The sequence below is a fragment of the Dermacentor variabilis genome, chromosome 10 (genome assembly GCF_050947875.1).
Source record: "Dermacentor variabilis isolate Ectoservices chromosome 10, ASM5094787v1, whole genome shotgun sequence".
In the NCBI taxonomy this organism is placed as follows: Eukaryota; Metazoa; Arthropoda; class Arachnida; order Ixodida; family Ixodidae; genus Dermacentor; species Dermacentor variabilis.
Window position 1 is genome coordinate 105390824 of NC_134577.1, and position 24846 is coordinate 105415669.

General features: G+C 50.2%; 1 protein-coding gene across 2 annotated transcripts in view; it reads left to right on the plus strand.

The window, feature by feature from the left end:
- Pur-alpha (Purine-rich binding protein-alpha) overlaps positions 1 to 24846 on the plus strand; it is a 242983-nt gene that overhangs the window by 125731 nt on the left and 92406 nt on the right. The gene's annotated exons all lie outside the window — the stretch shown is intronic.

A 24846-nucleotide genomic window follows, 5' to 3' on the forward strand; every position in this document is an offset into this window, starting at 1 on the left:
CTTCTTTCTTGATAACTTCGGCAAGAACGTCCACGTTACACGAAAGCGTGCCTAACGCATTGTGGTGAAACGAGGCCTCGCTTGGTGTCATCAGAGTTCTCAGTGCGTTTCGTCTCCGGAAAGCCGGTATTCCGTGAGGGCAGTACGCTTACGGACAGTCGGTTAACACTACCAAGCAGACACCCGGGACTCCCTCTTCACTCCGTCGTCCTTATCGCGAGGGAGATATTCTCGGTGTCACAAGGTCGGCTAAGGCAAGTTTAACGGAGCTTTTGGTCGAGGGTGATCGGTGATCTCCCTCGGCGGCTGAAGGGAGTACTCCCGTGCCCGTGTTGGTTGTTCGAGAAACTGAGTATTTAATGATTACTTGGCGTTAAAACTGATGTTGCGTTTGTTTAAAATGTTTCTATCGAATTGAAGTTCAACCACAATTGAGCAACAGTTATGCTTGCCGCTGCAATATACTCTCCACCTAGGCGCCATGTTTTATCTCGTCTTTCAGGGCCCGACAGAATCGGGTCGAATCGTCTTGTCGGGCTTGAGTATGTCTGTCGAGTTCGTGTAAACGCTAGCCGGTTGGACTGAACAAGCGTCGAGTCAGCCCGACTCGACATGGACTGCATGGACTCGGCTGCACAGTTCCGAGACATGGCACTGTGCAGTGCAACCTCATCGTATACGGCGATAAGACCCACTGAATCGAGCTGTTGCAGACGGCAGCGGGAAGGCCAGTTCGAACGCGTCTAGTCTAGCTCGACGCTGTGTGCCGCCGTTGTCCAAACTCGGCAGAGGCGATGTTCACGTAAACGTGGCCTCCGTCGTGCTAGCCGTGCAGTGGTCAGTGTGGTCACTCGTGACTGGCACCGACACGGTATAGACAAAATCCAAGGAAAGCTCAGGAGGTCACCGTGCACGAAATGTGGCGTTTTAATATAGTTTGCACTCGTTCGGGTGTCGGAATTCACGCAGATCCAACTCGCCACGCCGCAAATAGGGAAACGCACATGAATGAGCACAGGGTGGCTAGCGTCGCTGTCGGCAGTGCTAGGTTTAGCGAGCGCGCCTTGATTTCTAACGTAGTGTATATGCTTTTCGCATCAAATATGTTGAATAACCTTTTTTTTTAATTTAAGGAGCGTTAATTATAATAGCTGCGAGCGTAATTATAAGTTGCATTCTTGTATACAAAAAACTAAACGCCGCTGAATGCGCCTCTGGCGAACTCCTTATTGGCGGCGTGACACGACCACAGCTTCCTTGTGGTCGAACTCCATAGGGAAGTCTCGCGCTCCCTTATCCTATAAATGAGTTTGTGGGTGTCCGGGTGACACGGATATAAGGCTCTCTGTTCTCGACGGAGAAACTTTGAGGCACGTTTGCGAGTCCAGGACGGGTTCATAAAATACGTGCGTCATCGGGCTTACCGCTGATGACGCACGGTATCTGCCACCAAAAAAAAAAAAAAACCTGGAATTTTTTATGCATTCGTCAACTTCATAAAATTCGGGGAAAAGAGGGAATTGAAATCCCACCCTGTTTGCTTTTCAGTCGGTGAAATTCGTACTTAACAGTAGCTATGGCGAAGCAGTATGATATGTCAAGAGGAAGCGAAGTTTTCCACCGAATCTGTGCGCATTCCGCAAATAACGTTCACTTTTGCCGGTTGTTCTGCGAGTGTGAGACCGTGGACGGCTGGTTGGAATGTCGCGCAACGCTTATATAGGTCCAGTGAAATAGGATGGTGGTCAGTCCCATCTTATTTTCACCTTGCTGGTAGTAGGTGTTCAACGTTATGGGCTGCGGCATGTGGCAAATTCTGCACTGTGGATATTCCGTGCTATGCTGAACACGTAACGGCCAAAATGAGCGTGAACATTTCAATATAGGGCTTCGTCCTGCAGTGGAGTCTATATACATAGGCTCACGGTGGGGAAGATGGCAATGGTTAACCATACTGCATAGCGCACAGATTTTGTTCTGGTATTCTTACACTATATATACACACAGAGGTGTGTGCCCGGTGAGGGATATATAGGAGTTAAGAAGGCACGCCCTTGATACGCGTTTGTCATTGCAAGACGCGCTGCTTTGTGAAGCGTGTACGAGGACTGTTTAATAACATGCTGGCACGTACAAGACAGTGCGCGAGCTCGCAACGATTTCCGCTTTTACTTATCTACATGTCACTTCATTACATACTAACCTGACCTCTTTTACGCTGTACAGGTGAGCTCCGCTATATGTTGCAACGAAACGACCCGTATAACTGGGTATTTCGTACGTCTCTACCGAATTCCTACCTGGCATGTGTACTGTTAATACAGCGAAGACCGCTACAACGAATTTGCCTGTACAGCGAACCAATGTAGGTGTCCCCGACGGCTGGTTTCTTGTCTTGCAACGAATGCACTTACGCCGGCGCCACTTTCCTCTGCATAGCGGCCGCAAAGCGGTGCGGTGCGCATCGGTGTATAGCGCCACCGTGTGGAACGTTTCCTGCAATGGGACACGGGACACGTGCTGCTCCCACATCGCTTTCAGCCGACTCGATAACTTCTCGGAACTGCCGACATCATCAGGGCCATCAAGGAGGGCCGAAGGAGTGCTAAGGAAACAGCGGTGGAGAGCTTGCAGACTAACTAATAATTTCTGACGAGGTTATTTGTGGGGTGGCGGCATTCGACGCTCTGCGACCGTATACCTTGCGCCGATCCCGGATTTCGCCGTGTATAGCATGCCGCGAACTTCGTTGCCGTCGGCTGCAGTCGAATATTGCGTCGCAGCAAGTGTGCAGAAGGAAACGGGCGCGACGGCATTCGCTAAGTATGCATCGCTTTAATTGGTCTTACATAACGGTTTTCTTTTGTCGAGGGACCTTATATAGCCTGCTCTATTGCTGTAGCTGTGCGCTACAACGAACACTTTGACTTGCGAAGCAGCGCCTGTATAGCCACTGTTTTGCACCAACTGCGCTCCTGGACAACTTTCTGTGGCAACGAATGCGGAGCTTTTGCACGTGTGGCTTGCCGCTGCTGCGCCAAGTAGTCCGGCAAGGCTTGGCAGCGCTTTCTGTCTCGGCTTCTCGGGGCAGGTATGAAGTCGACGTACCTTGGTGTATATGCGGCGTTGTCGCCAACACAGTGTGGTGTATTTCAAGTCTTATTTCAAAAGAACAAACGCTGATGCTTGTTTTTCTTTTCATGCCCATGCAGCTTAAACAAACGCGGATGTGGCAACAATGTATTAAGGAGCGCTGTCGTGCGTGTGCTTCGCCTCCAGCTTTCCCTTCGCTGTGTGCCGTGTTTTATCTCTGCGCGCGATACGGTTTCCTGAATCGGACGAGTCCCTTTGCGGGAACGTTGGCTTCCCGCCAAACTCGGGCTTAATTGTCTTTGTACGCTATATACCCCGACAGCTTGGACGTATACTGCGCATGTGCCGATTCCATGCGGAACCGCAGTGACGTGTACGTGCAACGGAGCCAATAATGGAGTCTCCCATATGGGTGCAGCTATAGAGGTAAACGCGTAAAGCCTGTCGAGTGATGTGCCTATAATGAACTTGGGGCCGGTTTAATTCGTTGCTTCCTTCAAACTATTTATGTGGTTTAGCAGTATATACTTAGTAAGTAAGTAGCTCGCTATTTTTGAGGTTTCGCAAAAAATAATTTAGTGGATTCTGAACAGGGCAAAACATATCCGCAAGGAATCTAACGTGGCCGCGCCCGTTATAGGCTGGCCGCTCTCGCGTGCCGGCCTCGCATCGCGCTGTCCTTCACTTGCTGCACGTGTTTATCGAGATGGGGGAGGGGGGGGGGGCGCCGCGCATCACTCTGCGCTCGCAGGCTCGTGCATGTAGTACGGGGTGGCCCGCGCGTACCTTGAGCCAAACAATATGCAAGTGCCACGCAGCCGGACAGAACCAAGTGTAATGTTGTTTGCCGTCGCTCGGAGATGCATGGATTAATTTTTGCGAATTACATAATTAGTGCTGATTAATTGTTGTAATTTTCAATGTTATAATTAGATGAGAAGTGTCAATGGGAAAATTGGAGACCAGCATGAACAAAACTCCCGATGCAGCTTTCCGTTGCTGAATGTGTGCTACGCGAAAGTGTTTTTCCGAGCGCGAAATTAGCCCGCTAATGCACGCAAAGTGCCTTGGGAGTTTTGTTCGTGTTGCTCTGTATACAACACGACACACGGATTTGCTGCTAAACGTTGTCGTCCAGGCTTTGTGACTTCGCAACTTGATCGTATATTGAACAACGTGTTGCGACGTAAACAATTTGCGGCGATCGCTCGCGTCCGCAGCCTGCGTCAGACAAATGCGCGTGACACCCACGTATATACCTGCCGCGGGACGCGCTCGGTGGCTGCGGCATTGTGCCGTCTGAACTCGCACCCGCGGTCGCCGGTTCGATCCCGGCCTCGCGCCGTGGCCGCATTTCGACGGAGGCGTATACCGCAAGAACGCTCGGGCATATACTGTATATGGAGCCCCTGAAGTAACGTCGCCCCCCCCCCCCTCCCCCTTCCGTCGCGTGCATGCATGGTGTAGCTGCGGGCGATTGCAGCGCCGGACTACACGATTCCCCCTGTGAAGCAACGCTGCGGTCACGCCATTCCATCGCCGCGCGCGGTTGTCTCCGCACGCACGGCGGGCGACGTGGCGGTGCTTATCGGCGGGCGGCCGCCACTGCGCGTGTAGCAGCGCGTTTCCGCCGCCAGTGCCGCTGCTGCGTCTGCAGTGCGGTGCGCGCGCGCTGTGAACGCCGAGCGCGAGTGTACGTATACGCTGGCGTGGCTTACGTAAATGGAGCGAGCGCGCCTCTGACGCGCGCTTCTAGAACCGCATATCCCGAGTCTCGTCTATAGCGGCGTTATAATTCTGTCGCTTACGTTTTTTTTTTTTCGTTTGTGTGCGTGCGTGTTCTGCCTGCTCTATCCTCGCGAGAGACTGGATGAGTGTTTTTACGTGTGCAGTCGTAATACTCGCTGCGCAATACAGACGCGTTGTGTAAAACCGTTACGTTGTAGCGCTGTCTGCCTATACGCGCTCTCGCGCGCGCACGTGTGTGTGTAGGCGTGAAGAGTGGCTCGTTTGCGTGCGTGGGAAAGGTGTATCGGGAGAGCTATAACAATTCCCATTCCAGACTCCGTTGGTTGTGCACTGGCAACGCTGCGGACCAAATGAGCAAAGACACCGCTATACACGACATCGACGCAGATTCGCGGAGGCTCTGTCGCTCGCTGCCGTTGCTCGCGCTTCTCTTTTACGGCGTCGAATCGAGCCGTCTCGTGCAAGCCGAAGCGGGCCGCGCTGCACCTTAGTTAAATCGCTTTCGAACAATTCGGCGAGGAAATCGCGGAAATAGTTGCGCCCTGCGTGCAAACGTCCGTCGAGTCGCGTCATGTTACTTTTTTTTTTTTTTTTACGGAGCTTTTCGAGCGAAGCGGACATTAAAGAAAGGCCGATGTTTGCGCGGGCAGCGGGTCTCCGAAATGGTGCATGCACGCGTTCTCGGCGTTGCTTCACCGCTATATGCGGGATACGTACGATACTCTACCGTTTTCTAACTTAGTAGGCAACTCCACACTGTGACTCCTGTTGCAATATATGTCGCATAGCATCCCGCAATATACAGGCAGTGACGTCTGTCGTACTTTCGGTAGCTGAATACAGATATTGTGCACTGATAGAACGAGGCTAAAGGACTGTCGAGTTACCATGGTCAGTGGGACTTGGCATAAAAAAAAAAATAAGGATGAGAGTTTCGTTTGCGAGTCGGTGTTTCTCTTCCTCTGTCTAGTATTGTGCTCTCATGGTCGTTTCGTTAACTTGGTATATACCAAAATTGGCATAGTATGACAAGCGTGTATGACGAACATAAATATGATAGGTCATGGCATGCGTGTCATGAAACAGCCGAGTTGAGTTTCTTCCGATAGGTTTCTGAACTTTAGCGAGGCTTTTAATTTGGCAAAACCAGTTGTATCAGTGTGTATTGTGTAATTGTGCAACACGGTAATCTTTTTTTTTTTTAGCACTGTTCCTGTTGGAAACTTGTACTTTACTGTTTAATATGCCCCCCTTACTTTATGCCCTGCCATATATGGCAGGGCATTTTGTTTTGTTTCAAAAGAACCTTACAGGCCCTATAGGGCCTGTAAGGTTCTTTTGAAACAAAACAAAATGCGTGACTTGGAAACGAACCGAACCAGTTGTAATGGAATTTAGCCATGTGCACGTAGCGGTATCGCAAAGCAAATTGTAGCGGCGCTGTGCGCAGGTCGAACGCTCCAAAGCTGGAACGAGCGCTATGCGCTGTTGCTTCTAAGTTTCTTGCGAGCAAATAAAACGGACAACTCGCCGCGTTGCACGAGAACACAGCACCCTTCTGCTTGCGCCGCTGTAAACTAAAGCATGCTATACGAGAACGATATGTCGCCTCGAGGCATAGCGTGTCACGATCAAGACCTTGCGAGGCAGTTGTCATTCCTGCTACCGCGCCTGCACACAGCAGTCTACATAAGCGAGAATATTCGTGCTGCTTAAAAAATTACTGATACTAATGCTGGTGCAGAAAGCTATAAGCTAACAAAATCGAAGCTTAAAATTGCGACGCGATCTTGCGTGTATTGGCGGGCTTCTTTCACGCTCGTATGAGAAGGCACTTTTATGTAGCCGGTATTGTGCAACAGAAAAACTGTATTGGGGTCTTTTTCGTGTTGGTCTACAATTTTCCCATTGACACTTTTCATCTAATTATAATTTTTCAGCTGATCCATTAAGACTAATCGCGTAATCAGGTGGAATGCAAACATTTATCTGAGTATCTCCGAGCTACGGCAAACAACGTTGCCTTGGTTCTGTCCAGGTACGTGGCACTTGCATATTTTTAAATCTTGGTACGTGATAGTTGGGAGACCCTATACGAATATACAGGGTGTCCGAACCAACTTTAGCCAGAGTTTAAAAACATGCAAATGCCACATATATAGCTGGACAGCACCAAGGTAACGTTTTTTGCCGTCGCTTGGAGATACTCAAAATAATTTTTTCATTCCGCCTAATTAGATAATTAGTCTTAATTAATCGATCAAGTTCTCAAATGCTATAATTAAATGAAAAGTGTCAATGAGAAAATTGTAGAGGAACACGAAAAAGCTCTAAGACATCTTTCTGTAGCTCAGCACGTGCTTACATAAATGTTTCCGAGTGTGAGAGAAATCCGTGAATACACACAAAGCGCCTTTGAGCGGCCAGTATAGCGCGCCAATTTTCAGGTGTTTGTTCGTTTTCGGCTTCGTTACTAAGACGTCGCGTTAGTGGACCTATATCTCCGTGCCCGCAGCTGGAACATCGTTGATGAGTGGAGTGCTTCACTTTCAGCCGTGTTCTCAAACGATCCTCTACTCGGAGCTCTAACTCCACTCCACTGAGCCGAGCCCGGCTCAGTGGAGTTGAATTCATCGATGAAGGTGAATTACACAGAAATTATGTTTAAAAAAAAAATGAAGCCGCAGACTGAGCTTAGCAAGTTTCGATAGTGTTTGCTGCATGCACAGAGGCTGACATACAAAGAAATATTTTGAAATCCATGACGTCGCACTGACGTGCCGGCGCACCCAATTCCGGCACTAGATGGCCAGTAGAGTTCCGGCACCAAATGAAAAAAAAATTAAGAGGTTTGGTTTTCAATGTTCTCTTAGTAGTCGACCTCCTACCGCGAAATTAACGAGAATTGAGTTTTGAAATATTACGTTCAGTCAACTGATTTAGCCTTATCTCTTTATAGTGTTCATCTGATGTTACTGTAAGCACGTCGACAAGGACCGTCTGCGCATGTATACCGCATGCACAGGTGTCGGGAAGCACGGTGCTGAGACGTTCTGATGCCGAACGCTGGAAGTTGACCAAGTGTGTCATAGAGCTTTCTAATTAAGCATAAAACATGGCATAACGAATGCACCCCCCCCTCCTCCCCATTTCCCGGTCTGGCTTGGTGATCAACCGTCGCTTGACTAATAACGATCGCCACGCCATCTGCCGGCCCAGGAAACGTTCTACTTCCGACGAATCGGTCTGATGAAACCTGGGCGGGACGTCGATTTCTTTCATGCCCGCGTGGGTCGTTGTCAGTGTTGAGCACATTGTTTCCGGGCGTCTGGGCGTCCGAAAAATATCGTGCGCATGCTGTGCAGGCGGCGCGCCCTGGGCTCTGCTGGAACGAAATCACGCGTCAGCTGAAGCTACGTCGGCGCCAGCTGCGCGATACAACAATAGTGGATTGACCTGTCTCTTGGAAGAAGATGGATGCATAATGGCCGGCGAACTGGGGAGACGTTTACAAAAATGAAGTTGGCGAAGCGAGCGCAGGACGGGGGGGGGGGGGGGGGGGGGGCTTGAAACTTGAGGCCACGGAGCACCTGCTTGTTGGCGGTCCAGCAGCAGACGACTTTACGAAATATCACCTAATGGCCCACCTCGCTTCGTCTGCTCGGAAACGCCGGCAATGTCGTCTGCTCAGACCAGGAGCGTCATCGTATAATCTCGTAGGCTCAGTCTTGCATGCACTGAGTGAAAATAGGTGTTGTATCGTAGCGCTTGCCTATTTAAGATAGCTCTTCGTTTGACTCATGCGGGCTTTTAATATTGCGCTCTTTGTCGAACATGCGTCAGAACCAACGTCGCAGCAGTGGAAAGGCGCGCACTCTGTATCGTTATTTTCATCATTTTTTTTTTTCAATGAGCAACGTCTCTGTACCTACCTAACGAACTCAACAATTTTTCGGCCTGTGTCACGACGCCGTGTTCACGTCTGTGGCTCCATTTTGTAACAGCGCAAAGAGACAAGACGCTAAGAATTACAAGGAGACAGTCCACGGGACACGTGCAGCTTCATTCGTGCATGGATCTTGTTTTGATATTGTACGTTCGTGTGATATCTTGTTGTGTATGAATGAAACCTAATTGCGAGGCAGCGCGTTTGGGGGGGGGGGGTACCACATAGTGGCCATCCCCGTCTTTGCGGCTTGTCGTTTTGCGCTGTTGCTGCAAAAATGCAGTTATATGAACTCGCCGAACTTTCTATCCTAATGAGACTACAAAGTCCGGCCCACCGAGGCCAGCTTTTATTATCAAGTTAAGATATTTTATGTTCCCTAGCTTTCACGATTTCCGGATGTCATCATCATGCGTGCGAGAAGCTTGTGGTGGAGTTTCTGAATGTTCCGAAATTCGCGCAGGTGGTTTCGCTGTCGAGCAGCACTCGCTGGACAAACCTGGCGGTGCAGGAACAAATCCCGTAGCCAAATCGGTCATCATCATCGTCATCATCATCATCAGCATCATCATTTATGTCCACTGCAGGTCAAAGGCCTCTCCCTGCGATCTCGAACTACCCTTGTCCTGCGCCAACCGATTCCACTAGCGCTGGCTAATTTGCTAATTTCATCGCCCCACCGAGTCTTGTGCTGTCCTCGACTGCGCTTCCCTTCTCTTGTCATCGTCATGCGTCTTGGTGAATTGTTAATCTGGTAGCCCCTGAACACAGTAGTTCCACATAAAGGTAATCTTCGAACACCTTGTTTACACTTCTTTCTGGCCATGAGGATTACATTTGGGCAAAAAAAGAAAGAAAGCAAGAACAATGAATATTAACTGAGTTAAAGTTAACAAGTGCTGTAATTAGTAGTCGGTCGGCTGAACTATCCCCAACTGAAAACTTTAGCCAGCGTGTCCAATTTGGCAATACTATTGTCCGCGCGGTAACTAGTTCTGGACTTAAATCAGAGTTTAGAGTGATCAAAACAGCGTAGCCTTTCTGACATGCGTTGGCCATTACAGGGTTAACATAGCCGCGTCCATCCGAGCAGACTACGCAAAACTCGTCGGGATGCTCGCGCGGGGTGGGCGCTTCCCCTCCTCCCCTCGGCGGTGCCATTCAAACGAGTTCGTCTGCAAGCGCGGTCCGAGCAGACGACGACGACGCGGAGACGTCACGTGACCGGCTGGTGTGGCGGCGCGCTCTCGATACCGGCCGTGTACGCGTGCCCGTCTCCCGCGAGAAGAGCGCGTGTTTTCGTCTCACGGTCGACCCCCGCCAAGGCCGCCGCCGATCATTGCAACCCTTCTCCGAGCGCACGCCTCGGCGCCGTCCCAGGGGCCACCGTCTCTTGTTGTCCCGCGCGCAGAGCGCGAATTTCGACGGGCGTGCGCCGCTGGAATCTTATCGCCTAGGTATAGCGGCGCGAGGTGAAATTGAATTCCGTTGCTTGATGGGACGCTACACGGGGTGCGCCATAAGTGCTGTCGAGCGGCTTATTCCTAATGGGCTGGTTGAAAAAGAAAATCGGAAAACGTTTCGCGCGGCATTTACCTGATGTACGAGTAATGCAACGAGACACGTTTCATTCGGTGTATCCGCTCTTGGCTTTGATCGGGGCCCGCTAGGGGGGAAATTCTCCCGGTGCTCGCGCCAGCGCCGTTTTCAGGGCCACCGTACCGGCCACGCTGCTGCGCTCATGGACGCGGGCCTCCTTTTCAAGAATATACGCGCCTGCTCGTCGGATTGGGTTTGGAAGGTCGTGCGCGGTACCTCTGCGGCGGTGTAGACTCGCTCTTCGACTGATGTGCTGCGGCGCCGTCATAGGCTCCAGCGTCTAACCCGCCGAAGGGGGACTGGGACCAGGGTTTCGAATGAGGCTCTAGGATAGCTTTAAAGCACGAGTGGGTGTCGATTTTGTGTTGTTGTTGCAGTTGTCGCAAAAACAAGACGTATGCGGGCGGTGGTGGTTACCCCGGCCCAAACCACGACAAACACCGCAGACTGCCCAGAAATAACTTCATCAGGTTGCATCAGCAAGTTCTCACGTCGCAGCAAGCACACGAGAGCGTGAAAATTTTCTCACCGCTGAAGACAGTCGCCAAGTGTTTCCCATTCGCTGCCGGTGCCAAAAAACAGCCGGCATTTACCCATCACGCCTTTCTGTGCACCTCCGTCAGTCCGCTTCTCCTCCGGAATACCTTGAGGTCCCTTCGCACGGTGCGCTTCTCGTCGCTGTCACGTTCGGCTGCAACGCGACCCTTCTGGTGCATCTCCGTCGCCGGCATTGCACTGTCTTGCTCGCAGTGTTCTTCAGGCGAGAAGTGACCACAGGGGCAGGACGACCACTGCGGGTGAATGGTGCTGGTGCGAGCCACTCTTGAGAGTCCAGTGGACGTTGTTGCGCTGAATTTTCAGGATGTTGGCAAACTGGGAAGGGGAATGTGTCCGGCCTTGCTCGATAGCGAGATTGCGGGTCGATCTATAGGACATGCCATCTACCGAAAGATCAGCAAACCAGCATAGAACACTGTCGAAATACACAAGAAAGAGTCATGAACTGTTTGAAGAAAGGATGTGGAGAAATGCATAAAAAAGAAGAAAAAAAAGAACAGTTGCCTACGTAGCGATCAGAGGATGCGACTTACAGTAGTTATGAGCCGCACTTTAGAGACAAATAAGTTTATCTGTATAAGTAAATTACATTTCCTCAATATCGAAAAAAAACCTCTTTTGCCGTTAGAGGAGCCTTGATAGCCCACACGAAATGCCTTGTATGTTATTTCCCTGGATTCGTTGTCTGTTGACTCCGCGTGGTTCCTCGATTCCGCTTACTCAGGTACGCACCAAACATCACAGCGTTTACTCGAAACCTTGCATACGAGATTTTTTGTAGGCAAGCGGTATTTTTTAACCGTAAGTATATATAACCGCCCGGGTTAGCGCCTTCTGGATGCTCAACAGTACCTCTGGCGTCCGTGGTTACAAATTGGTGGTGCCTGGAAATTTCGCTTCGATTGATGTGACTGCGAGAGCTGCGAATTCACCGTGCAGCAGACGGCGCGCTATAGCATCCGACAACGACGACGAAGTGGTGCGTCCTCATTCATTCATTCACAAAAGTTTGTTAGAGTCCTGAAGTCTCGAGACCCCGCGACAGCTGTAGTAGCAGAACGACCGACCTGCAGAGGGGGACAAGTCGGTGCAACACACTGTAGCTAAATGCTATAGCTACATACTTTTCGTCCTAAACACGCCACTTGTTTGCGCCCTGCCTCCTTTGTTGCTCGGCTGTAACCACCTGGGGTTTGTAAACATGCATCCTATTATACATGCACGGTATGCGAGTGTGTGTTTTTTTAATTATTTCACGCCCCCATCGAAACGCGGCCGCTGCGAGCTTGACACTCAGAATCGGGCGGCACCAACACTATACATAAGTAAATTATCATTATTTCCAGCTTACTATCATTGTTTCGGCAGGAAAAACCGGGTTCATATGAAAATGCGGGAAAAAAAAGAAAGAGGAACAGTCTTTAATAATTGTTATGTACCGTCCTTAAAGCGCACACATGTACTACTTTAATTCATTTGCGCTTCCCATTATGGTTTGCAGGTGCGTTTCTCTTTGTTTCAAAACTGTTCTATTGTCGCACCGCTGCTCTGAATGCGTGCGCTTAGCTGGGCGTGAACTCTACTTCCCAAGCCGCGTTATCGATGATAGCTTTGCTGTATGCACGCGTATATATGTTCGCGTGGTGAAATTGGACGACGAAACGGCGCTTTCACAAATCAGCGGGCAGCCGACGAGCACGCACCTGCGCTATAGCGGGGCGCAAACAGACACGTAAGCAGAGAATCGGGCTTCGGGGGTTTGCTTACGGCGTTTCGAAAGAGTATGCTTCTCGAGGCGTAATTTCCAAGTTTCAAAAGACTCCGCAACAGGTTTCTCTGACAAAAGAACGGCAGTTAACTGGTACATATGGGATTCGAGAAACACATTTAACGAATACTTATAAGGTATGGTAAGGAGAACTATGCAATCAGTTCAGTCTGATATGCAGTATTAAAACGTTATTGTCTTCAATGCCCGGTAATTTGTTGGTTTTTTAAAAGACAAATAGAGGCCTAAGTTCATTTTTTTTTAAATTTCGCGCAGAAACCCTCAGCGCTTGTACGTCAGTGTGATGTCACGGATTTCAGTGTACCTTATTTGAACCGTGGTGGTGGCTCAGAAACTAAATTTTTTGAAACTATATACGTTGAGTCCTTTCGGGACGAGCTTCACCTATAAAAAAAATTACCTATGCTTAGCAGATGCAGTCAAAAATCCATGACGTCACGGCTGTGGTGCAGGAACGTCAAGGTGGCGTCGCCACCGGCGCTCGTTCCTTTTTTTTTTTTCTTATCAGGCCTCCTTTCACGCTTATCACGGGCTTATCAGGCCTCCCTTCACGGCCAGGGTGGTTTTCTCTTTCTTTTTTCTGTTCCAGGAGGGTAATTTATTGGGTAATTTATTGATTCCGCCCTGCGTTATTTTTTCCTCTAAAATGTCCCTTGAGGACTTAAAGTATATTTGATGCTGAAGTTCGCGGATCTGGTATGGTCGTCATTATCGTGATGTCATGGCGCAAAGTCAAATTTCCTTGTGTCTTTCAGCATGAAGGCTACGTATGACGCCACGAAAACAAAAAAAATATTAGGAGGGCTGCGCAACTCTCTCGAATGCGCTTGTCTGTGTCAGCCGCAGCAACATCCCAGGATATTGGAGCGAAAATGGCGGAACGGAGGCGTGAGCTAAGTTTAGCCGGTCGTCATCGTCTTGCATTTCTTCGGTTGTTAATTCCTTCCTTTCTTTCGCGTTCGCCTTTCTTACCGCCATGCCTAACGCCCCTCCGCTAATCCCAGTGGCGTTGCGCGGCTGAGCTCGAGGTAGCGGGTTCGATCCCTGTCCCGATGGCCGCATTACGATTAAAAAGAAAAGCACTCGTGTACTGAGATTTCGGTGCACCTTAAAGAACTCCCAGGTGGTCGAAATTAATATGGAGTCTTGCACTAAACATAGGGCATATATCATAATCAGGTCGTGGTTTTTGCCACATGAAACCGCAACATTTAAGTTAATTCATTATATTTTAGCCTATCAGCTCCGTGACTGGCATGGTGTTTCGGCGACACTTTTTCTGTTTCGCTTGTTTCCTTGCTTCTCTGCAGATGTCTTTTGCTGGCTCTCTCTCTCTCTCTCTTACTGTTTTGGACCGCAGTGAGCGTTGGGAGCACCGAGTCCGTACTTTTGCGACGTTCCGCTTGATTTTCCGCTCGTTGTCACGCGCCGCGCCCAGTCGTCGATTGCAGCGCTAATGGCTGCGTGCTAACCAATGGCGAAGGTGGACAAAGAATGGCAAGCGAAATTGATCACTATAGAAGATACAGTATGGTGCCCCTGGCTTCAGTTTCCGCGCAGTTCCGCCGGTTATCTCGTCACCGGACAGAGGTCATTTTTTTTTCCCGCTCGCCCCATGTAACCGGCCTTCACTGCTGTGGAGTTGCATGCTTCACTCCTGGAACGCTTGCGCACCGGGGCCGCCAATTAAGCGTTACTGCATGTTGCACGCGCCGAGTCGTCGTGCAGCGCCGTTCACCCTTAATCGTAACACCTGATCCGGCCATTGATTGCAGCTGTACGTGAAGACGCGCGCCGAAGGACAGAAGGCTATCCTTGTGCGGGGATGTCTGCCTGTTGCGTCGTGTCAGCGACTTTCTTTTGCCGACGTGAGCCGAAACATTGCGCGCTATAATGAAATTACTGCCTCTTCGGTGTTCCTGTGAAAAGGCGGACTGCAGGGGAACGGGAACGTACCGATAGGCTGTGTTGTCATCTCCCCACGCGCAACCTTTCACAAGGCGTGGCTGCCGCTAATGATTGTTTTCGTCTGGGCCGACCCGGGGCATGACGGGTGTACGACGTGACGGCTGCCCCCCCCCCTCCCCCCCCCCCCCCCGTCGTCTGGCGTCGCGGCGTTGCTGACGCGCAACTTCCTCGCCCCTGCTTTGTTTCCGAAAGGGCATATCTGCCGCCGTTCGATTGCCAGACCGGAACGCCGCCCAGTCGGTAGCTCGACAAGTCCGTGGACCCCTACAAAAATTGTCGAAGGCAACTGTCCCGCCGTGATTGTTCCACTACACCGTGGGGTGACGTCTTGATCTGGTAATATTCGTTGTCGTGCTTTGAAGCATTCTTTGGACGTTGCTGGTTACGCGCAATCTTTCTAGTTCCGCCACCATTCGCAGATTTCTGAAGACAGGAGCGCAATCGCAACGGTGTCTGCCCTCCCCAGCAATCATCATGAATCGTTGCGTTGGTAACCCAATATTTGTTGCAAATGATTAATATTTCGAAGTCGCGAAGCGGTTTCAAGCCTAAAGAGCGCAGTTAGGGAAACCAATCTCCTGCGTATCGTTTCCACGATACAGTAAACTGGTACACCGTATCTGTGCTGGCTGGACGGTCATACTCCGAGCTCCCGCGGATACTATATGGCGCCGACGTTCTATCTGTTTATTTTTTTTTTCTAGGAAGGACCGCGGGTGTTTAAAGTCAATCCGAAGGCTTCCTCCCGCAAACTACGGCATGCGTTACAAATCGCGGTCCTGGCACATATACAACCCCCAGAACCTTTACTTTTTTTTTTTTTTTTTTAGGAGGCTCACTCTGTGCCTCCCAGTTCGTTGGCAATGTTCACCGTCCACTCCCCCCTCGCCCGTATGGCGCGTAACTTTCGCCTACCCTCTCTCTCTCTCTCTCCCTCTCTCTCTCTCTCTCTCTCTCTCTCTCTCTCTCGTGTTTCGGAAAGGGCATGCATCTGCCGTCTCCCAGACCGGAACGCCGACGCGACGGGGGTATACTCCCGCGTCTGAACGGTCCCTGGTGTTTTTAGCACGCTTGTCCGAGGCGTGTCGCGGCCTGCTCGCTCTTCAAGTGGGCGGGGAATTTCCCCGCGCTCTCTTTTTTTTTCGACCCGCTCTCGGCCAACCCGAGAAAGTGCCCCCTGTGGCAGCGGTGGTTTGGAAAGAAGGAACGCCCGCCGTGGATTCCTTGCTGCCGAGCGCGATGTCGCGGGTTCGAATCCCGGCCGCGGAGGGTGCACTCCGATCGGGGCGGAACGCAAGAGCGCCCTCCCCCCCCCCTTCCCTCGGGTTCCGTGCTTCGTGACGCACATTAGGGAACTCCTCTAAGAATTCGAAATTAATCGAAAGACCCTCCCACATTATGGCATCTCTGTAGCTCTTGTGCTGCTTGGCACGTTAACATTAATCAAATCAATCAATGTAATCAATCCAGCCAATCAGTCCAATCAATCAAAGTAATATATACTTTGCATGTGACATCACGGATGCGGCTTCTCCCCGTGCTAAGTACCCAAACATGGCGGCCACGGTGACTCACGTCAGTGCATCGTGTCATCACGCGTGCATTGTTTTGCTTTGTGATGGCGACCGCCTTTACGTCATTCCAACTGTTGTCAATTTGTCGTTCGGTGCAAGAGTGCCTGTTGTGCTGTCGTGTTCCTTGTTTACCGAGCTTCTCGCCGTGCTAGCATGCCCCAAGATGGCGGCCTCGACCGCGTCGATGCGGACCCTATATTGTACCGCATTAACCGGTGGACGAGTGGGCCAACAATTGCTTTAATCGATCGGTAAGTGTTTAGGTGAATGAATCGGGCAACGAGTGAACCACTCAGTCAATGCGCGTCTTTCTGCGCCCCCCTCCTGCGCCATGCGTGTTTTAAGCTCGGAACTAGAGGGTCGCCGAAAAAGTTCGTCATCAACGAACGAAAGCGGAATCTGCCCGTCTGTCGTAGTCCTGCTAGTCGAGTCCGCTTTCGTCTCCACACCGTGACGTCATTGGCTTTTGTTGTTGTTGTTTCCTTCATTTATTGTTTGTCTTCTTCGTTTTTTTTTCATTCTTTAGTTGTATACGACAGCGGACGCGCTCCTCGGTTTCTGCGGTAAAAAGCATAATTGTTGAATGCATGGCTCGCAGCCATCGAGGGGTCCCGAGGGCCAAATTTCTGGGTGTCCCTGTGTACAGTTGTGTTGCATACAGCGTCTGCTCTAAAGCACCGCGTGTTGGGCAATTTCTTGTATTTCAAGTGTTCGAAAATGAGTACAGTATCGTGTGTACGTAGGGGCTCAACGAAACGTTCATCTGAGCACCTTTTTCTCCACGTTTACAGCTGCTATACGAACGCTTGAAAGTGAATGACCGGTGTTTCTCATTAAGCGGACGCTAAAGAAGAGCACTCAGTTAAACGTGTTGGTAAATAACGCTCCTGCAGCACCGAAATGGACGCACCCGTGCGCGAGAGGAGGCTTCTTGTTTGTTCTTAAGCCAGAGAAAAGTGCGAGACTAGGAAAGGCGGCCGTTGCCAGTTCGACACGACGACGTCACTGATTTTGACAGTGTCCACTCTGGTCTGCAATTAGTTGCTTACCGGCAAAGAAGCGCTGCATTGCGTACGAAATTATACCAAGAATTTCGAGAGGGCAACTTTGGGGAACGTTGTCTTGCGCCGTACAACACATGTCCCCCGATCAAGTGCAACTGTACCAATTGTCAGAACGGCGCACGTATGGTCCCTTAGTATTCGGTGAGAAATTGAAGAAGAAGAGGAAGAAGATATATATAGTTTAGCCCTCATTTTCAGAGGGATATGTTGCAGAAGTGCTGCAGGAAGCAAGTTGGTATACACCCGCGGCAGAGACCAGTGGATAAATTGCGATCCGCTGCTGCAGCTCGATCGAGGTCGAGGGTTTGATTGATGCTGTGCACGCCGGCCGTATACTTCGATAAAGGCGAAATGCTGGGAAATGCTCATGCAGTTAGATTTGCGTGCCCGAAAAGAGGAAGAATAAGAAAAAAAAAAAAAAGGTCGGGGTGGTCAAAATTAATGCGCACAGCGGGCCTCATAATCAAATTGCGGGTTGCGCACGTGTCAAATCGCAGAATTTATAAATTCTGGGGTCCCTATTGTTGCATTTAGTGCAGTATATTACTTGTTTCTTTGATAAATGTACTCCTTTTTTTCCTATTCTTGCATTTAGTGCAGTATATTACTTGTTTCTTTGATAAATGTACTCCCTTTTTTTTTCTCCAAATGACCGCTACCTAGGAGTACGAAAGCCCGAATATATGTATACGTTTCCTTTGTAATTCTTTCTTTAATATTTTTTTTTGGTTTTTGCTCTTGGTGATTTCTTTGACAGCTTACACCTTGGTTATCGCGGTATCGGCTGGTCGCCACGATTGATGGTAATCAGTAAATACAATGTACAGCGAAAATAATTATCGCATTCACTACTGCTCCGGTATAATATACTGCTTTATTTAGGCGGGCATATCTTCGACAAGGAGCGAGAGCACTTTGCCACAGTATACACAGGGTGTCCCAGCTAACTTTAGCCGGAGTTTAACAAATGCGCGAATTCCACGTATACCTCGACAGGACGAAGGTAATGTTGTTTGCCGTCCCTTGGGGATACTCAGAATATTTCTTGCATTCAGACTAATTGCATAATTAGTCTTAATCAACTTATCAGATATTATAATTAGATTAAAATTGTCAATGAGAAAATTGTAGAGCGGCATGAGAAAACCGCCCATACAGCTTTGCGTTGCTGAGTACGTGCTACATAAGTGTTTTTTTCCGAGTGTGAAAGAAGCCCGCGAATACACGAAAGTTGAGTGCATCGAGCAGCAATTTTGCACGCGTTAGCGGGCTTCTTTCACGCAGGTAGCACGTATTCAGCAACGCAAAGCTGTATCGGCGGTTTTCTTTTTTTCAAGTCGCTCTACGATTTTCTCATTGACACTTTAAATCGAAATATAGTATCTAAGTTGATGAATTAAGGCTGAGTATGCAATTCGTCTGAATGAAAGGAATATTCTGAGTATGCCCAAGTGACGGCAAAGAACAGTACCTTGGTTCTTTCCAGCTACGCGGAATTCGCGTATATTTGTTAAACTCCGGCTGAAGTTAGCTGGGACACCATGTATATAGTCTCGGTATAGTAGCCTTCTCCTCTGCTCGCAGCCTTCTCAGCACGTCAAGTCGATCGGTCGCTGCAGATGCAGTGCCGTCGTGCCTGTACGCTCGCGACGATTGTTCCTCTCGGTGTTACGTCGTACACATTGCTCGAGCTACCCAATAGATGACGTGCCGGCTCGTTTGCCCATCCACGCTGCCGTCGTTTCCGGCCGACACCTTCCCGTCTGAGCAGCGCGGGCCGGCGAAGTGTCGTCAAGTTTGGCTGCCTGACTTGGGTATCGGGCCGCGCCGAGGGAAATCGGAACTCGATCGCCCTTGTTATTTCTCTTCACGCGGAGTTGATTCTTTAGGGAAAAAAAGTTAGCTGAGGTCATTGGGCTGCTGAACGCACGAGGTAGCGGGATCGAATGGCGGCCACGGCGGCCGCATTTCGACGGGGGGCGAAAGCACCCGTGTGCTTAGATTTGGGGGCACGTTGAAGAAACCCCAGGTGGTCGAAATTTCCGGAGTCTGCTACTACGGCGTGCGTCATAATCAGATCGGGGTTTTGGCACGTAAAACCCCGTAATCTATCTTTTAAAAATATTAGTTGAGGCCGATCGCTATAGTAATGAATTAGTAATTGTATCGATGGGAGCTATCCGCACTTCGCTCCAGCGGGTCAAAAAAAAAAAAAAAAAAAAAAACTCCATCGTGGCTTTTTGCGTCAAGTTTCGCGGGCTTAAATCGCCATTTTCGAGGTGTCAAGCTGGGCGTATCGTATTCGCGAGCCTTCTTGCGCGCGGCTTTTAAGCCCCGCTACCATTGTTGTGGGATGTGGTTCGCGCCCCGCGCTCTGTGACAGTTGGTAGGAGCGCTGCGAGCAGTGTGCCAACGGGCTCGATAGCGCCGAGAAACGGTTGGCGAGGGGGCGGAGACTCGCCGCTTCTTGTTGGCAGTGCGGCAAAAAAAAAAAGAAAAAAAAAATAGAAAGAAGGAAGACGGCGGGCCGGTCGTGATGCAAATCTCGTGATCCCGCGTGCGGTCGTGCGTGCGCCCAGGCAGGCGGTGGCGCCGTGCCAGACGGGCGGCGCTGTGCGTGCAGCCGCCTGCGTCACCCTGTCTGCAATTAGCGTGGCGGGGAGGAAGGGGGGCGCGCGAACGATGCCGCCGGCCGCCGTGTGCGACTCCCTTTCCCCGCTGGGTGGGGGGAGCGAGGGGGGGCACCCACTTGTCCCCCGCGCGGTGGGTCGTATAGCTTTGCCAAAGTTCTCGAATCTCTGCCCCTCTGCGCGCGCGTGCGGTGATTCAACGCCCGATCCGATTATGCGGCGTCGAAGCTCCTGCGATCCGTGGGTGTTTTGAGGAAGACGCTAAAGAGAAAGACAATCTGGACTAGTAAATTTCGCTTCTTAAGGTCGCTCTTACGGCGGGAACAGTCGGTTGATCGGGCCACAAAAGACGTAAGAAAGGAGTGAGGCCGGCAGTATACTGTGCGTATAATTACGCTTCTGCGTAACCAGATCAGCCCCTCCTAGCGTGAGAGAAAGAAGCCAGAAATGACGCCAAGAACCAGAGAGACCAGCGGCGACGCCTTCTTGAAAGCTCGCCGTGGCGTCACAGGATTTTGACGGTGCCCGGTGAGACGTGTAGTCAACCTCTTATCGGTCTATATGGGCTACGTTGCAATTTAAAAAATAACGGCCAAAGACTGAGTATAGTAGCTTCCGATAACTTTTTCTGCTCCCAAATCTGGTAAGATACGAGAAAAACGTATTTTAACATCCGTAAACGTCACACGACGTTTGACGTACTGACGCTCGGGTTCTATACGCGAAAAAAAAAATTGTAAGAGGAACTTTGACGATCATTTTCTCTTCTACTAATCAACACATCATCGCGACATTAGTGAGGATAGAGTTTTGGCAGAATACTTAATTGGCAGTTTGAGCTAATTTGCTGTTTGTTTTTTGTGTCCCCTCTAAAGGCCACTTGCCGCAAAATTCTGGGCCGCGTGAGAAAGTCTCGCTTCGGACAGTGTACACACAGAACAGCCTCCACGCAGGGGTCTTGCGTTTGAAACGCGAGCGCATGCGTCGCGAAAGGCTCCCAAATGTAGACGGTTTTGATGCCGAAACGGGGGAAGATGTGCAGGAACCATTGACGACTATTGTCAATGCAAGTCAATAGCTGAACGCTTTTTTTGCAAAGCTGCATGTTCGCTTTATTGAAGTACAGGGACCGATGTTTACGTCCGCTGTGTACAACGATGTGTCAGACGGCGAGCGAAAGGAGAACCGTCCGGACAGATGGCAGGAGCCGAAGAAGCTCTTTCTGGCAGCGAAACTACACATGGCTAGCCCATTCGTCCGCCCGTCTGTCACCTGTACGCGGGAAACTCCTCCGCACAACTTCGTGCGTATGCGCGAGAAAAAGAGAGAGAGGCGCACGATTGGCTGCGCCAGTAGTGACGTCGTTGCTCTCCGTCGCAGCCTGGCGGGTGCGCCCTCCGGCTCCGAAATCGGTAGGCCACGCGTTATACGTACTCCCGAGGAGCAGGCAGCTTTCGATGAGCAACGGCGCGAGCAGAACCGGCAACGAGCTCGCCTATACGCCGGCCCGATGCTGGAGCCCGGGCACAAGAACGGGCCCGTGCAGCCGAGCGTAAGCCTCAACTGCGTACCGAGGATCCGGCAGCCTACCGAGCCGTCGTTTAATCAACCGTCGGGATTAACCCAGTGGTAAACACCGGGACCGCACGTTTCAGCTTCGCTCGTTAACCATCTGTACGGAGTGCTTGGGCGGCGATTTCTCTCTTCTTCTCCTGGCCTCGTCGCAGGAGACACGCGTGCCGGTGCGCGTCATATATATATATATATAAAAGAGTACAACGATGGCTGCTAGAATAGGAATGGCGCCCCTGAGGGCGTGTGTTTGTTGCAGCGGGGACGCATAGGTAGCGTTTGTTGTTCCGTTGCGCAATTCCGTATGTATGAACGGAACCGTTAACGAGCACACCTGCAGCCGCCGCATGGGGGGGGGGGGGGCAGTTCTTCCCGTGCGCTGTGTATACCACGGTGCACGCGTGCCTACAGGCCCGGCTGTTCTCTTTCACGCGCGCAATTCTGGATGACGATGTTTCGAACGCATTCAGGAGGTTTTGAACGGAGCCGAAGTTCTGCCTTCGCATTGTCGGCCATCGCTGTATGTTGTTCAAGAATCTCCGGAATGTTCGCGCGTGTTTAGTGGCACTTGACGAAATGTTTATTTTACCTTTGAGAAAGCCGTAGAACTCGTAGGTTTGTGAGAACCACGTTCGCGTCGGACGTCCTTTGGCCCGACACATATTGTTTTGTTTAGTGATACCTCAAGGATCCCAGTGGGACATTACGTGAGGGGTGGGCACGTAAGCCATGCGCGTTACAAGAAACGCCGCCAATAGCCATCGCCGGAAGTGACGCACGACAGAAACCAGCTAGTCTTTCGCGTCACCTTCAAAAAAATAAAAAAGCCTCCGAGCTTAAAAAAATCTCGGAGGCGACGCTCTGGCAATTTCGTAATATCCGCTAACCACCAGGTGCGCGCCTCGTCTGCTTATAGGAGGCTATACAGAGGCTGCTAATAAGACTGCCCGGCAGTTCCCGCGCCCTCTGGCTTTGGCTATATTGCTTCATTAGCATATACTACACTCTTAAAAATAAAGTTAGTAAATAACTGGTAAGTGCACCCGTTTACTAGATTGCTATGTATTTTACTACTTTCTCGCTCGTTCTGTACTAGCCAGCTGCTAGCAAAGCTAGTAAGGGCTGCGATATTACTAGCCAGAAGGGCTTCATAGTAGCTTTTACAGAGTAACTACTAAGAGACTACGACCTCATCTGACCTTTGTATACATGTATGTGTGTGTGTGTTCTTGCGTATCGTTGCTTGTTGGAGATATTCTTACCCGGAGTCAGTGCGCTCTAGTGTCCCTGGAAAACATTGGGTATGTATACCCTTAGTTGATGCCTTAATATAGAGCATAAGGACGCGGTTCTATTTTTTCCCGTATGTATTCATTGTTTTACTTTAAGCTTTCACAATACCATCGACTTCGTATGCGATTGCAAGCGGCACTTATAAATCAAATAGCTAGGCCCCATTGCATTGTTAGGAATTATATTTCAGATGCGTTGGTAACTGCACTACCGAGGTAGAGTTTATAGTTAGTAGTAAGTTAGCGCTTTTTAGTTTAGTAAGAATGCTAACCATCATTTTACTATTTGCACTTGCTAAGAAAGTAGTGTTTTTTGTGAGATGTAACGTGTTAGCCAGGTAATGTGACGACTTTTTTTTTTCTTCTTAAGAGTGCAGTCATTCCTATCCGAATTAAGCCTACGTGAAATTTCGTCGCAGCTCGCCTTTGAGGAGTCTGGGGACAAGGTGGACAAATTTGCGCTCACACGCACGCACACACACGTACACATGCACGCGCACTGCTGTACTGTAGAGAGAAAGAACAGGGCATTATTAAATAACGCCGTTTGATGTTTGGTGAATAACGTTTGATGTTCCATTCAACCTCTTTAAGGCGCTGCAGAGGGCCTCCGCTTGTCCGCGTCCGTGGTGTGCACTTTTCGGCCACCGATTCCCGCCTGCATAAGTCGAGCGCGCCGAGGCCCCGCTCATGTTTTGAGCATTCGTGTGCAGGCCAGCGGGGCGTATATAATGGGCAGTGTAGCCTGCAGTTTCGCATTCTGCGGTATTGACGACTACGCGCCGTCGCTCTCGTCTAGCGGGCCTTGACCGCTATGGCTGTGGTTTCAGCTGCTCTGGAGGTCGCTTCCCGGCCGCATTCGCGCGGGGACCGTAGGTATAATAGTACGACGGCCTTCGGGCGTGGTGCAGACGTGAGCGCAACGAGAGGCGACGAAAGACAGCCTCAAAACGCGGCTCGTAACCACCAGCTAGGGATGAAAACTGCACGCCGAAAGGACCAGCGAAAGAAACAGTAGAAAATTGAACATTGGCTAACATAAGGACAGCGTGATTTTTGATTAAGCGTATTTCACAAAGAAGCTAGACGGCCTGTGCGCCTCGATTCGCCTAGCAGCGTAATTCCTTTGAGGTGCTTATGCACGAACTTGTGCAGAGCTACTATACGGTATAGACCGGTGGCTGGCATCCCGACAAGTTACATGCAGCAGATGACGATGATGTCGCCGAGAGAGTTAGCTGCCTGCCTGTCTCTTCTCGTCGGTCGTCTTTTGTCGCGTTCGAAGGGGTGCTGACATTTCGGTCCTTTGCTTCAATAGATGGCCATCGACCTAGAAACCACGGAAAGTGTACCAGCCAGGCAACGCTTGAAATAATTTATTACGATAGCTTTTCTACGAGCGAGTTTTTGTTCCGTTTCCCACGTGTTGTGACGTTATGACGCAGAATGACGTGGCCACTTGGGAGCGGTACATCTTGCCGTTTTGCCACTCGCTCTGGATCTTTCGGTCGTCTGCTGAGCTGCTACCTCGTTGCGCGACCTCGTGGTAGCAGTATAAAAGAAGACAGACGCTCTTTTCTAGTTCCTCCATTATGGATATATACACGTTGATTTGCCTATAAACTTCGTCCTAAAGAGGAAGCTTCACAGCGGGGGCTCCAGTCCAAATACCCGGGAACGGAGAGTTTGTTTTCTCGGCAACCACTGCAACCAACTCGACGAGGTGACCCAATGACTGTTGGGAACGGATTCTTGATTTAGGCCTCCATTTGTTAATAAAAGTTGTCCAAGATCACAAAATTTCGAGAACATACCTGTCTCGAGATCGCACTTCTGTAATCTTCACCTAATAGTACCTCTGAAGCGTACAGAATTTATGTATATACCGCTACAAGATATGCTATTATTATGGGAGCAGGACGTTTCCAAAACCCTCGTAAACATTGTAGCAAATTCGCGTAAGCTGTGAATTGCCGCATTAGATGCGCTATATAACGGATGCACTTTACTGA